The sequence below is a fragment of the Ammospiza nelsoni genome, chromosome 29 (genome assembly GCF_027579445.1).
Source record: "Ammospiza nelsoni isolate bAmmNel1 chromosome 29, bAmmNel1.pri, whole genome shotgun sequence".
Lineage (NCBI taxonomy): Eukaryota > Metazoa > Chordata > Aves > Passeriformes > Passerellidae > Ammospiza > Ammospiza nelsoni.
Genome location: NC_080661.1, coordinates 1,766,708 through 1,783,130, shown reverse-complemented (window position 1 = coordinate 1,783,130; position 16,423 = coordinate 1,766,708).

The following is a 16,423-nucleotide window of genomic DNA, read 5'->3' as shown; positions in this document are numbered from 1 at the left end:
TGCGGAGAAAAGCTGCAAAGGAGGGGGACTGGGAGGTGGTATCCAAGATTCAGGTGGCACCTGTGCAGTATAAGCAGGGGCCAAAACCTAAATGGGAATCTATTCCCTATGGATTCCCATTTAGGTTTTGGCCCCTGCTTATACTGCACAGGTGCCACCTGAATCTTGGATTCCCTACCTCCATAGGGAAATGAAGGACTTAGTAAAGGCTGCCACTGGACTGCCATTTACTACCCACACAATGGTACCACAAAATTTAAAATGATGTATAAAAATTATATTGTCTCCTTATGAATTTATTTTCTGGAAAGGAGTTTGGATAAATAAAGTTAATGAGTTACCAAAAGGTTATGTTGGGGAGGAAGGGCGACAACACCTCACAATGGACCACATTACCAGGGAAGGAGACTGTACTAGACTGCAGTAGCAGGCTGAAGTCATCCCCCAGTCAGTACTGGAAAATCTCAAAGGCGCTGCACGGTCCACCCTCCTCCAAACACCTGATGCTTCTACACCCGACACTGACTTTCACCAGGGCCCGGATGAGAGCTATATCAAGTTCATAAAGCACCTTATGAAAGCCTTGGAAAAACAGGTAGATGATAAAAAGGTCCAGGATTATCTTATTAGCAAATTAGTTTTCTGTAATGCCAGTATTGACTGCAGAAAGGTTCTTCACAGCCTCCCCCTTGACCCTGAGCCGACGACTGCTCAGATGGTTGATGCTTGTTTTTGCCAGGCAGTCTCAGACTGTGACTCCAGCCAGGGTGCAGTTGAAATGCTGGTGTCAGCAAACGTGCTTCCCCACAATACAGAATGTAATAAAGGCAGTGGAAACTGTAATAACTGCAGGAAAACTGGACATGTAGCAAAAGATTATAAATACAAGAATACTGTTCTGGTTTTTTTCCCAGCCCTCAGTCCTACAGCCATTACCCAAACTGTTCCTGAAGCCAGCAGCACTACCAGCCCTCGTGAAACTCCCAGCAGAGCATGAAATGACACCAAATATGAAGTTATTCTGTCCCACCCTTCCATTGGTGAGAGATGAGCTAGGTTACAACATAAAGATGTACTCTATTCCCATCCTCAAGAGCGGTAGAAACAGGAGGGGTATTGTTTTATTCCTTATCTCCTGTTAATAGGCCCATCAATGCCTTTCTGCATGACTCAGAGATAATGCCCTCCAGGAGCCATTTCTGTTTAATGAACCCACCTCATGACTTATAGAATGATATCAGCCCATTGTGAGATGCTCCACCCAGGGGGGAAGAGCTAAGCATCCCCCCCCTGGATATTATCTGGGGTTTGGGACAAAACAAACTGCCTTTCCACTGGATTCCCCAGAGCAACAGCTACCTTTTCCACTGGGTCTTCAGAGGTAGGCTACTACAACTGGACTGCTATCAACACCCTGACCAACAGAGTGACAGGTTATATACTGACTTTATCAGTGTGTTTTCTTTTGCATTATTGCATTATTTTTGATTTTTTTTCCTAATAAATTGTATTTCTGACATTGAGTCTCTCTCTCATTTTGCTTTCAAACCAGAACAAATGGAAAAGCCTGAGTGGGTTTCCTGAAAAACAAACCCAGCTCAGAAACCACCTGCTCAGTCCAGGCTGCCTGGAATGATGTCACCTTTCTCCAAGGGACAGTGTGAGCAGAAATGGTTTCTGGGGACAGAATTCTCTGAGTCTTGCAGCTGAATTCTCTGTCCCTGTCCTTTCCCTGGATCTCTGTTCAGATGAAGCTGCTGGTGCCATCCTCACCTTTTACCTCTCTCTTGAATGTAAACAGATGTTCCCAGGTGTATTAAGCACGATTTTTCAAAGTTGCTACAAAACATTTGTGTTCCTCATGGAACGAACAGGCTATTTTGGCATTGAGGGGGCGATGTGGAAGCAAGGAGTCAATTGTGACCCTGGGGTCCCATGGAACCAAGGGGCTATGGTGACACAGCAGGGCCACGTGGATCCAGTGGTCCATTGTCACACTGTGGATCCAAGGAGACAATGGAGACACCCCCAGAACCTCATGGAACCAAAGAGTCCATGGTGACCCAGCAAGGCTGCATGGAGGCAATGGTCCATAGTGACACTGCCTATCCAAGGAGGCCATTGTGACACTGCGGAGGCTCATGGAGTGAGGGAGGCCATTGTGACACTGAAGAACTTCATGGCACCAAATATCTATGGTGACACAGCAGGGCATCATGGGAACCAAGGAACAGCTGTTGGCAGTAGGGAAACTCATTGAACCAGTGGCCCTTGTGGCACTGCAGAACCAACAGAGCTACTGGACCTTGTCCCCTTGCCCTGCACAGCTCCTTGGGAGGCATGGCCGGAGTAGCACCCTGGGAGCCTCGGGAATGCCCCTCTGGCATCCATGGCATACACTCCCAGGGGTGGGAATTTCAGTTCCCAGCCAGGAAAAGATGTTCCTGCCCTGGAATGCAAAGCTCTTAAGAAGGAGAAAAAGGCCAAGTGGAGCAAGATCTTACAGTGACATTTCACTGCCAGCCTTCATAGCTTCACCCATGGTTGTTGTAGCTCCTGGAGTGGGAATTAAATCAGGGCAGGGTCTTTGGTGGGAGCTGCCCTGGGTCAAGAGAGACACTGAGAGAGAAACAGAGCAGGCAAAGAAAGGCAGGAGAGAAAGAAGGGCACAAACACAATCAGCTGTGAAGGTGGCACTCTGAAAAACAAACTGGAACTGACAAAAAATGAATGGGACAGAAATCAATAATTCTGAAAGTTTTATTTACTATCAAAATACAGGCCACACATCCAGCCCCACAAAATCGCCATCCCACACCCTCAAATTTGGATGCTACTCCTCCCAATCTCCTTCCAACCCCATCTCACCCTGGACATTGTGGAATCAAGTAGATTTGTCATGGGACTGAGTTTTTCTTCGGTGGGAATAAGGAATTTTGACATGGATTGGTCAATTTTGGGGTAAAATTGAGGTGTTTTGAATGGGATTGAATCATTTTGAGGTGACAGACCAATCTATCTGGAATTCTGGAGTGCAAAGATATGGATAACACTTGCTGAAGTCCCCCAAGAACCCACAAATCCTACAGAACAAATGTTCACAAACCATAAATTCCACCTCAAATACCTGTTAAATGGCGCGACTTTAGACATCCCTGATCAATTACTTTCATTTTAGTCCTATTTCAGGTGTTTTTAAGTGATAAAGACAAATCAGAAGAAAATTAGGGCCAAAAGGATAACCAGCCAGGTGTCCTTCCAACATGGATCACTGGGAATGCGGGTCACCAGTGTTCTGACCAGTGTATGTCCTCCCATGGGGGATGAAGCTGCACCAGTGCACAAAGCTCCTCCTGCAGTTGGAGCACGCACAGGGCTTCCCTTACCGGTGCCTCCGTTGGTGTTGGGTCAAGGTAGAGCTGTGTGAGAAGCTCTTCCCACACTGGGGATGCTCGTAGGGCCTCTCCCCGGTGTGGATGCACTGGTGGATGATGAAGTGGGAGTTGCATTGGAAGCCCTTCCCGCAGTCAGGGCAGTGGAAGGACCTCTCTTCAGTGTGAATCCACTCATGCAGGATGAGATGGGAGCTGATCCGAAATCTCTTCCCACACTGGGGACAATCGTAAGGCCTCTCCCTTTTGGAAAAGAAATGAAATTTAGCAAAATGTTTAATTATAGTGAGTTGTGTGTGAACTGGTTTGTTAAAAAGTAGTTTTGTAGTCGTTGAAAGTGTGTTGGGTTTTGTGTGTAACCTAGCAGGTAGTCTTAGGGATTTAGTAAATATTTAAACTAGTGCAGGAAAGTAAGAATGCTAAACTGTCTAGAGGCAGCATACAATGCTCTTAGAATAAGATAAGCAGAGGATTAATGACCTTGTTTGTGAACCAAGGAATGTATCACAAGGGGTCTGTGACTAGGCAAGGGGAACGGGGAACTGTTTCTTGGAGACTTTGTTGTGAATCGCATGTATAAGAGGGAAGCACCCATACGTGAAATTGGGGGCTCAGGCTTTGGGACGTGAGTCCCCCAGCTCCCCGGGCCCTTAATAAAGCACCCACAAAACTTATCCGAGTTTTGTGTCATTTATCAATCGGGCAACAGTTTTCTGGCGACCGCGGCAGGACTCCAAGGGTTGCTGGGACGGTTCGCGTCTCGATCCACTCCAAGCTGGCACCGAGCACTTCTCGGGGAGTAATCGGTCGTGCCCGACCCCCCGCGCCTGTCGGACAAACTGCATTAAGGTAAGCCCAAAGGTGCTTTATATTGAAAAAAGGTGATAATTGGATTTGGATTTGGTGGTTGGTAGAAAAGCCTAGGCTCTGGCCATAAGACGTCTAAGGACGCAGGACCGGAACTCGCCTCCTGTTTTTTTTTAGGGAAGGACGGCGAGAAGGTATATTGGTTTAAGGTATATTGGTTTATTTGGATTAAAGGTGGAATTAAAGGCTGTAATATGATGTCTTTTAAAACTTTTAAAACCTTAGTGCAAGCCAATGGTAAAATACCTGGAAATACACCATTAGGTTGTATATTGAAACGATGGAAAAGTGAGGGGTATTATCAAGAATTGGACAAAAGTAAAATGATAGATTATTGTAATCTTTGGTGGCCTGAATATGAGATTGGGGAAGCGGGATGGCCGGTGAATGGTACACTGGAATTGGGAATAATGGAATCTTTGATGCAATTTTTAAGGAGAAATGAGAAATGGGATGAAATACCATATTTGGATTTGTTTTTCGTTTTATACCGGAAAGAGGAATGGCAAAAGGAGTGTGGTATTTTGGTTTTAGAAGTGAATGATGAGAGGGAGTGTGTGGGATGTAAAGAAAGAAAGGAGCGTAATTTGTATCCTTCAATAGAGGAAGATTTGTCCTATTGTATAGCACCCTCGAGGGTTCCGGTTGCTCCTAATGTGCCCCATGCTCCCCCTGCGGATATAGCTATAAAACGGGATCTAGTGAGAGTGATATTGATGGTAATGATGGTGAAAAGAATGAGAGTGTTAAAAGAACTCCGTTAACAGGGCGGACTCGCCAGGGAAGGAAGGGGCAGAAGGGGCCACAGTTAATTGCGCCGTTAAGGGAAGCTAGAGGAACAACCATTTTTACAACCTTTAAATTTTAGGTTTGGGGGGAAGGAATTAGATCACCAATTTTTCTATATGCCAAACTGCCCCACACCCCTTCTTGGCAGAGACCTGTTGTCCCGACTTAATGTGAAAATAATATTTGAGGGAGGAAGGGTGAAATTGGAAATACCTGAGGAACAAATAGCAGGCATTTTTGTGATCAAGGAAGTGGATGCCTCTCCTATTCCAGAAGAAATTGAGCAGACTGTAGTACCCTGGATATCGGAGTCAGGGGTCCCCGGAAAATCTAAAGCTGCGCAGCCAGTAAAGGTGGAACTAAAGGAAGGGGCCGAACCAGTGAGGGTAAAGCAATACCCCTTGAAGCTTGAGGCAAGGAGGGGAGTAGCCCTGTTAATTAAACAATTTTTGGTTCAAGGAATATTACAGGAATGTGAATCGGAGTATAATACTCCAATTTTTCCAGTAAAGAAACCTAATGGTAAGTACCGTTTAGTACAGGACTTAAGGGCTATTAATGAAATAGTGAAAGACATACATCCAGTTGTTGCTAATCCTTATACCTTGTTAACATCTGTATTGGAGGAGTTTAAATGGTTCTCAGTGATTGACCTTAAAGATGCCTTCTTCTGCATCCCACTGGCAGTAGAGAGTAGGAAATATTTTGCCTTCGAGTGGGAGAGTCCTGATTTTGGGAGAAAGAAGCAGCTTACATGGACGAGACTCCCACAGGGATTTAAATGCTCCCCTACTATTTTTGGAAACCAACTGGCCAAGGAGCTGGAGGAATGGAAGATAACCCAGGTAACAATATCCCCATCCTTGTATGTAGTCCTGCAGTACGTGGACAACATTTTTCTGGCTACTAAGGAAAGGGAAATGTGTGTGGAATTAACAATTAAATTACTCAACATGCTTGGCCAAGCAGGGTATCGGGTTTCTAAGGAAAAAGCTCAATTGGTCAAAAATACCGTTATTTATCTCGGTTGTGAGATCACACAAGGGCAGAGACGTTTGGGAGTAAACCGAATAGAGGCAATATGTGCTATTCCTTTGCCTCATAACCATCAGGAATTGAGATCTTTTCTAGGAATGGTGGGATGGTGTCGACTGTGGATCGTGAATTTCAGTCTCCTAGCCAAGCCACTGTATGAGGCCTTGAAGCAGCATCGGTTGGAGTGGACGACACAGCAAAAGAAGGCCTTCCAGGAATTGAAGCAGGCACTAAAAGAGGCCCCAGCCCTAGGACTCCCTGACCTGACCAAGGAATTCCAGTTGTACGTGAATGAGAGGCAAAAACTGGCATTGGGGGTCCTCACCCAGAAGGTGGGATCCTGGAAGAGGCCAGTGGGATACTTCTCTAAACAACTGGATTCAGTAAGTTCCGGGTGGCCCTCGTGTTTACGAGCCGTGACGGCAACAATAATTCTTATTCAAGAGGCCCAGAAATTGACTTTGGGGGCAAAAATGAAAGTGTTTGTTCCCCATATGGTCATGGCCATTTTGGAGCAAAAGGGGGGTCACTGGCTATCATCCAGTCGAATGTTGCAGTACCAGGCCATCCTGAGAGAACAGGATGATATTGAAATAAGGACTACTAATCATGTTAACCCAGCAGAGTTTTTACGCAGTGACCAGGAGGCTTGGGGAGTGGTGCACGATTGCGTAGAGGTAATTGAACAAGTATATGCCAGCAGACCTGACCTAAAGGATGAACCATTGGAAGAACCTGAATGGGAACTATACACTGATGGATCCAGTTTTGTCGAGAATGGGACTCGCTATGCCGGGTATGCAGTGGTAACATTGGATCAGGTAATAGAGGGAAAGGCTTTGTTACCTGGAACTTCAGCCCAGAAGGCAGAGGTGATTGGACTCACCAGAGCCCTGTATTTGAGCAAGGACAAAAGGGTTAATATCTGGACAGATTCTAAATATGCCTTTGGTGTGGTTCATGTACATGGGGCGTTATGGAAGGAAAGGGGGCTTTTGAATTCACAGGGAAGCAACATCAAGCACCGGGAAGAAGTGCTACAGCTAATGGATGCAATACACAGTCCCAAAGCAGTTGCAGTAATGCATGTTAGAGGACATCAGACTGCGGAAGGAGACGTTTACAGAGTAAATCGATTTGCTGATGTTACAGCACGGCAAGTGTCACGGGAAGTATGGACTCAAATGGCATTGGTACTGGTAAGAACAAATCCGGCTACCCCATACCTGAATCAGGAGCCCAAATATTCAATAGAAGATGGAAAACTAATAAACTTGCTAGGGGCACAGAGGAATCAACTTGGGTGATATGTTACACCAATGGGACAAATAGTGGTACCTACTCGCATAATGAAATTTATTTTGGAATCAGAACATAATAAATGTCATTGGGGGGCAGAAGTATTGGTAAAATTTTTGAAGAATGAGATAATCTCTAATCAGATGTTAACAATGGCAAAAAGAGTTAATGCAATGTGCCCGGTATGTTTGAAAAATAATCCAGTAGTTAGGAGACAAATACAAATGGGAAAGTTGCAAGTCGGGCCACAACCGGGAGATTACTGGCAAGTTGATTTTTCTGAATTGCCTAGGGCACAGGGATACAGATACTTGTTAATGTACGTATGTACGTTCTCAGGGTGGCTGGAAGCTTTTCCATGTAGAACTAATCAGGCTAAGGAGGTGGTAAAAACCTTGTTAAAAGAAATAATACCAAGATTTGGAGTACCTTTAGGATTGTCATCAGATAGGGGTCCGCATTTTATAGCCAACGTAGTGCAGGAATTAGCACGACTGTTAGATATAACCTGGAATTTGCATACCCCCTGGAGACCTCAGTCTAGTGGGCAGGTGGAAAGGATGAATCAAACCCTGAAAGGACAAATCAAAAAGATTTGCCAGGAAGCTAAACTGCACTGGCCTCAAGCTTTGCCTTTGGCCCTACTCAGGATTCGAATTAAACCAAGGGAAAAGGTAGGCGTAAGTCCATATGAGATATTATATGGCAAACCATATCATGCAACTGTGTTAAAAGGGGAGGTACATGTGAGTGGGGACCAGGCGATTGCAGAGTATGTTATGTCACTTAATAAGATCTTGAATTCTTTAAGAAATACGTTACAGTGGAATAGACCGCTCACGCTGGAGAATTCTGTCCACGACATCCAGCCTGGGGACCAGGTGTACGTCAAGAAGTGGATCACGGATCCGCTACGGGAATCATGGAGCGGACCCCACCAGGTGATGATGACGACCTACACGGCGGTGAAGGTCCAGGGGATGGATGCTTGGATCCATTACACCAGGGTAAAGAAGGCACCGTTCCAATGGGAAACCCAGATAGTGTCTCCAACCCGGATGATCTTCCGTGCAAAGCTGCCTTCTTAATTATATTACTGCTAGTAATCATGAGACTAGTACCCGTTCAAGGGTCTACTCTAGTACAGGTTGAAGAAACAAAGGTTACAGTCATGGAAGGGATGGAAGTTCAATTAACTTGTGTTATATTTGACAGCCAGAAAGTTGAGGCCGCTGAAGTTATTGCAATATGGCAACGGGGGGCTGAAAGAAGCCGAGGCAAGATAGGAGTCGGTTGGGATCAGGATAAATAATAAGGAAACATGGTACTGAATCTTACCAAGGTAACCACAAACGATACAGGGGAATATACAGGTTTGGTCAAAATACGGGATAGTTTTGATTACAAAAGAGTGAGTATGAGGGCTTTGCCATGGACAGGGGATCGTGCTGAAAACATAAAGGTTAATCCAGTATCAATGGCAGTGGACATGTGGGATGGGCCACCTCTCAGAATAAATTGTTCCTTCCTAGTAAGATCAAGATATCAAAGGAACCTTTGGGTCAAATGGTAGAAGCAAAATAGGGAACTGACCTGGGACAGAATAGAGGACGGGACCAGTTGGTGGGGGAAGGAAGGCAAAGGTTGTGGGTGGTCGAGTGTCACTAATCCTAGAATAGGAAATGCATGGTGGAGGCATGACAGAATGATGTTATCCTTACAGAGACACAGTAGAAGGAGTAGACGGGAGGTTAATGATACAATAGAACGAAATACTGAGCAGGAAAACTTAGTGGTAGGATTAATCAGAGATTTTGGGATCATGCAGAACGTGACTAAAATAACAGCTTGCCTGCCATTACCACAGGCTGCAGGTGAACCAATTCCCTGGGGAATAATACTGGTAACCAAAATGCCTGAAACATTCAAGAATGCGTCATGGTCCTGCCAGTCAGTTCCCAAACCAGTAAAGGTATGGAGGGATTTGTGTATGACCATTCGGGCTATGAGCAGAGAGGAATGTGAAAAGAAATCCAATCATTATGGTTGGATTCAAAATACCAGGAGGTGTTTAATTGCAACCCCAATAGATGAGCCATGCAATACAGTACGAATAAGAACGAAATCCCACCGAAATGAGATGAGTTGTCAGAATGTCGCACAGAATTTTGACACCTGGAATAGTTGGAAGACATTATGGGGACCTAGTGTTTTGGAGCACTATAATTACCTTGGGGAAGTACAATGGTGCATCCAATGGTCAGGAGTAAAGAATCAGTCACATTATAGGGCCCTTATCACGTCTACATCTTCCCGAGAGTTCAGACCGCAGAAAGAGGATTGGAATTGTACTGAGGTTTTTACATGTGATACACCGGAAGACCGAATCGGATTGTTACTGGTGAAAATTGCATTAAAGTGGGGATGCGAGTGTAGGGGGTATGATCACACGGTTAGCAGAGAGTCCATGGATGGACCTATAGATTGCAGATATACTACTGTGCATAGCCCTGGAAATCTAGTCTGGGTGTTGGGACACGGACAGTGGACCACACATTTACCTCTAGATGGATCAGTAACACAAATCACCCACATTTGTGGTTCCCACATTGTGTCCATACTGGAAACAGAGTAGATTGATCCAAAGGAAAGGATTCAGAAAGAGGGAAGAATCCCTAGAGGAACAGTGGCATGAACCTGGCTCAGGAGTACAATTTGGATGGATATTGGAGTCATTATTCCCTCCGGTAGCGACATATCGAAACAAGGAAATGCTCAACAATTTGTTAGGACAGACAGAAAGGTTGGCAGAAGCTACTAAGAAGGGATTTAAAGATCTAAATTTGCAATTGCAAGCTACATCAAGAATGACCCTACAAAACAGAATGGCATTGGATTTGCTACTGTTAAAGGAACATGGAGTTTGTGGTTACCTGAGTAGGAGAATAGATCATTGCTGTGTACACATTCCAAATGTTACACTTGAAGTTGAGAAAGATATTTCTCAACTGGCAGAAGTGGAAACAAAAACCAAGGAAATTGAAAGGGAAGCACAGCATAATTGGATAGGAACAGTATTTGATTCTTTGGGGCTTCACCTGTCTGGCTGGATTACATCTGCTATACAGTATGTACTAATGTTTTTAGTATTTTTAGTGACTATATGGATTGTATATAGATGCCTCTTAGGTGTGATCGAAAAGGAAAAGAAGCGATCTCTCCGGTTGCTGAAGGCAATGACCCGTGGGCGGCAGAATGAAGAACACTCCCCACCTCTGTATGAAGATATTACTGTTGATTGAGCATCCTTGCAGCAGGACTGAAGGATGCTCAAAAGGGGGGAAATGTTGGAAAAGAAATGAAATTTAGCAAAATGTTTAATTATAGTGAGTTGTGTGTGAACTGGTTTGTTAAAAAGTAGTTTTGTAGTCGTTGAAAGTGTGTTGGGTTTTGTGTGTAACCTAGCAGGTAGTCTTAGGGATTTAGTAAATATTTAAACTAGTGCAGGAAAGTAAGAATGCTAACCTGTCTGGAGGCAGCATACAATGCTCTTAGAGTAAGATAAGCAGAAGATTAATGATCTTGTTTGTGAACCAAGGAATGTATCACAAGGGGTCTGTGACTAGGCAAGGGGAACGGGGAACTGTTTCTTGGAGACTTTGTTGTGAATCGCATGTATAAGAGGGAAGCACCCATACGTGAAATTGGGGGCTCGGGCTTTGGGACGTGAGTCCCCCAGCTCCCCGGGCCCTTAATAAAGCACCCACAAAACTTATCCGAGTTTTGTGTCATTTATCAATCGGCACCATCAACAAGACAAGTAGACCAGCTGGTACCAACCATCTCTGAGACCTTAAAGACAAATGGCTTTGAGATAGTGAGTGCGAAAATAAAAAAGGGACCGTGCGTGACCTTCCTAGGAGTAGGAATCACAAGCTCCTACATAACTCCTCTCCAGATGAAAATCCGCCGAGATATCAAGACGCTCCACAACATGCAGCAGCTGGAAAGGTCCTTACAGTGGCTCCGCAACATCGTCCTGATTCCTCCCAAGGTCATGGACCCTCCAAATGACCTCTTGAAAGGAAAGAACCCATGGGAGCAGAAAACCCTGACACCGGAAGCGATAAGCTCGCTCAACTTCATCGAACGCCAGATGTCAGTGAGCATGCTTACCAGATGGGATTCAAGTGCACCAGTTGATCTGTATGTCCACTTCACAAAAAAGGGGGGAGTGGGAGCCTTAGCCAAAGGACCCCCCGACAAAGCCCAACCGATACTATGGGTGATCTTGGGGAAACCGTCACGTGCCTTTTCCCTGGGAGTCGAGTGCCTCAGCAGCCTCATCATGCAAGGCAGGAAACTCGCCCTAAGACATCTGGGCATCGAACCTTCCAAGATATACTTGCCCTTCCGCAAACAGCTCTCTGCGCAGTCAACAACAATATCTGAATATCTAGCCATGGCCCTTGCAGGCTTTGGAGGAGAGATTCGCTACGCGGCAAAACCCCCTTGGAGTCGGCTGCTCACGGTCATCGACATCGACCTCCCACCAAAGATAATCAACTGACCGCAGGCAGGACCAACCATCTTCACAGACGCATCATCGGTGGCCTCCACCGCAGCAGCAGTATGGCAGTCAGGAGAACAGTGGCAATGTGTCAAGAAAACTGACCCCACGCTTTCAGTCCAACAGCTTGAAGCAGCAGCCGTAGTGCTATCGTGCAGACTGTTCCCAGAAGAACACCTTAACATTGTGACTGACTTCATATTTGTGGCCAAGCTCTGCCTAGCCATGTCCAGACCAGGTGTGTCAGTGTCCACAGTGGCAACGATGCTGGAGGAAGCACTCTATTCACGGAAAGGCACTATATCAGTCATGCACGTCAACAGCCATGACCCGATCAAAGGATTCTACCAAATTGGCAACGACAAGGCTGACGCAGCCATAAAAGGTGTATGGACACTGAAAGAAGCTTGTCAGTTGCACGAACCCCTTCACATCGGAGCTAAAGCACTTGTGAAAAAGTGCGGGATTTCTACTGCACACGCAAAGCACGTTGTCGCCACGTGCCCCCACCGCGGTCAAGTGGCGTCAACCCCAGAGGTCTCAAAGCCTCAGAAATATGGAAAACAGAATTTACAAAATGCCAGCTGTTGAGACCTCGAGCGTGGCTTGCAGTTACCGTAGACACGTACAGCGGTATGATTGTGGCCACACAGCATCCCAAGACCGATTCCAAAGCGACCATCCAACATTGGCTAACAGCCATGGCATGGCTTGGAGTTCCAAAACAAATCAAAACAGACAACGGCACAAACTTCATCTCAAAGACAGTCCAAGCATTCATCTCAAAATGGAGCATCGCCTTGGTACATGGCATCCCATACAACAGCACTGGACAAGCCATCGTTGAAAGAGCAAACCAGACTCTGAAAACTAAACTGGAAGTACTAGCAAAGACAGAAGGCTTCACCAACACCATTCCCCCGAGTGACCAGGCACGCATACTAGCAACTGCACTGCTAGCGTTAAATCAGTTCCCTAGGGGGGATGAAACAAACAGTCCTGCCCAGAGACACTGGGCCACTCGAGCACTAGAGGAAGGCCTACGGGTTGTGATCAAAAATGAACTAGGGGAGTGGGAACAAGGTTGGAGACTAGTGCACACGGGGCAGGGGTATGCGGCCGTTAAAAAACATGGGGACATGAAATGGTGTCCACTCAAATCTATTAAACCAGACCTTCAGAGTGAAACTCATGAGCATTGTGAGACTTTGTTTGCAGGACTGGATCATTGGACGCCCTTGCAACCTATATGCCCCACTACCAGGAAAGAGAGAGAGACCACCGAGCAACCTGACATCACCTGAGAAGCTCGCACCATTAAAATCAAAGCGGCAACGGTATCTCTGTGTGATCTTGTTTCTAAGGTTAGCAGGTGGAGGACAGGCAGACACAAAACATTACCCTCACCAGCCATTCAGGTGGGTTCTACGCCATCTCTCAGGTGAAGGGTCATCAAAGAAATTGTTATGGCCGACACCCCATCTTTCGAGTTCAGGCTAAAAGACATTTTTCCCTCGCATACAGGGCACACCAAAATTTGAGGAGATGACATTATTTCAGACCTACTGGTGCCCAGCTTCCAACCCAGGAAAAAGTTACTGTAATTACACAGGGTATGGATATTGTGGATATTGGGGGTGTGAAACTATTGTGACAAGCAATAGATGGAAACCACAACAGCCTGATAAGTTCCTGAAAATTAGGTATACTCCCCACGGCTATCTCAAACCAAAATTTTATATGGATGGGTACGTGATTTTGCCCCAAGGCAGGAAACAGCACACCTGAACAGGCTACATAATGACAATCCTGCAGCCGACCCATCATGGCTGGGCCACGGGAAAAGTGTGGACAGCGTTTGTTTATCTCTCTCGCCGCATCTGGGTGAGCATACAAATTATGAGATTCCCACCTCCAATATCCCAATCAGTCGGACCCAATCCGATTCTTGCAATGAGTAGACCCAGGAAGGGGATCACAGCTAAGGGCAGTTCTAGCCACAAAACACAGATGCTAAAACTTACCTCCCCATCCAATCTCTTAGCCAAACCAACCCTTTCCAATCCATTCTTAAGCGTGTTAAATGCTACCTTCTTATCGTTAAACCAATCCAACCCGAACCTCACAGAGTCATGCTGGTTATGCTATGATGCACAACCCCCTTTTTACGAAGGTGTTGCCCTTGATCTCCCATTCATCTTCTCAAAGTTAGACAATCCACACCAATGCAGATGGGGCACCCCCCAGAGAGGCATTACCCTAAGTCAGGTTATGGGCCAAGGCAAATTCTTTGGCAATGCAACCTTGGCAAAGCAGACAAGCAACGTCTGCCAGGAATTCGTCAAACTTAAGGGAGGGAAGTTCCAGTGGGTGATCCCAGCTGCATTGCGAATGTGGGTCTGTCAACGATCCGGGGTAAGCCCATGTGTACTCCTTAACAAATTCGATCATTCTACTGACTTTTGTGTCCAAGTTTTAATTGTCCCCAGAGTCCTGTATCGCCAGGAAGAAGAGGTGTACCACTTGTTCGAGGAACCCGACCGGCTCCACAAACAAGAAGTGATAACAGACATCACCATCACAATGCTCCTCGGTTTAGGAGCTACCGGCGCTGCCACAGGCATCTCGGCCCTTGCAACACAACATCAAGGACTGGCACAACTGCAGATGACTGTCGACGAGGACTTGCAGAGGATCGAGAAATCCATTCCTTCCCTAGAAAAATCCCTTTCCTCGCTCTCAGAGCTTGTCCTCCAAAACAGGCGAGGACTGGACCTTTTTTTCATGCAGCAAGGAGGCCTGTGTGCTGCCTTGAAAGAGGAATGCTGCTTTTATGTGGACCACACCAGAGTCGTTAGAGACTCCATGGCTGAACTGAGAAACCGACTAAACCTAAGAAAAATGGACAGAGAAGCTCAACAAGGCTGGTTCGAGTCGTGGTTCAACTGGTCCCCATGGCTCACCACCGTGATTTCTACCCTAATAGGCCCACTCACTATAATCTTACTAACCCTAATCTTCGGGCCTTGCAAATTAAACAAACTGGGTGCTATTCATTAAAAAGCATTTAGAAATGGTTAATATTATGTTTGTCGAGCGCCAACAATTACTTTAAGGCGTGCCAGTTACTAACACACTTACAATTTTATACTAATTTTACTAACCATGAAATTTTGTAACCTCTACATTTTATAATTTTATGCAATTTTTACTAATCATGAGGGAGGGAGGAAATGTGGACAGTTAGGGATATGCATGCGGAAGAAATCGGGCTGTACGGTCAGTCAGGACATCCCCCCCCTGCAGTCAGACCTTTGCTCCGTACCTGGCCACACCCAGCCGGACGTGAGCAGAAGGAAATGACACTGACTGCCCAAGCTATAAAAACCCTTGTGACCCCTCAATAAACGTAATTTGCTGTCCACCACATTGGTGTCAGGAGCATATAGACTGAGTGACCCTGGGGTTAGGGCCACCATGCTGGACTAAGAACCAGGTCGCCACGCCTTGAGAAGGTAACACACTCACGTCAGGATCTTCAGCACTGCTGAATATGCACTTCAGGTGACCTGTAGCGGGAAGGGAAAATGAACCAGATGCTGTCAGAAAACTGCCTGGGCCTCTGAATCCCACAGAACAAGTCAACGCAACCAGAGACGATTTCCCATTTCACAGCTTCCCTCCAGCAGACACATTTCATTCACACAGCCAGCAAGGAATCACGGCGATATTCTTGGCTGTGCCTACACTTCGGCCTGTGTAGCCAGTAAATGAATACAAATATGATCAAGAAAATGCAAATTGTTCTTTAACACTCAATGCTCCTGTTCTACCAAAGACATAAAACAGCTTCTGAAATCCTCTCCTTCAGGTCCTTTTTATTTTTAATCAGTTACACGCACCAATTCTCATTAACTTGCAGGAAACAGTTGCTCAGAAAAGCTTCCCAAAATTCCCCTGAGCTGTGGCAGACACTCACTGCTTTTAGAGTTTGCACTTCCTTTCTTTCAAAGGGAATCACTATTTTAGCACTCAGTAAAAGGTCAAGTTAGACAGTCAAATCCTTTCATGACAAAATTTAAAAAGAAATAAGCTTTCTCTGGATTCTGGGAACAACTGCAGAGTTTTTAGAAGGCCTTCCAAGAAGCTCTGCCAGTTCTACATTTTCAAAGGTGTCTTGCCTGTCCCAGAAACCTGGGGAAATGACAGACACTGCTGCCACAGACTCTCCCGCAGAGGGAACGGAAGCCCTGCAGGTTCCCCTGCAAATGCTGCCCCTGTGGCTACAGACACCCCCTTTTTAGCTGAACCTCTCAACAGGAGCTTGACCAAACCAGTGGCATCCTAATGCTCTTTCTCTTTCAAAATCAGTAACTCAGCCACCAAGAAAGAGCAAGGAGACATACAAAAGCAAGGTTAGGATACACCCTAACCTAAGTAGAATAGAAAACGCTACTTACAAACAAAGTGT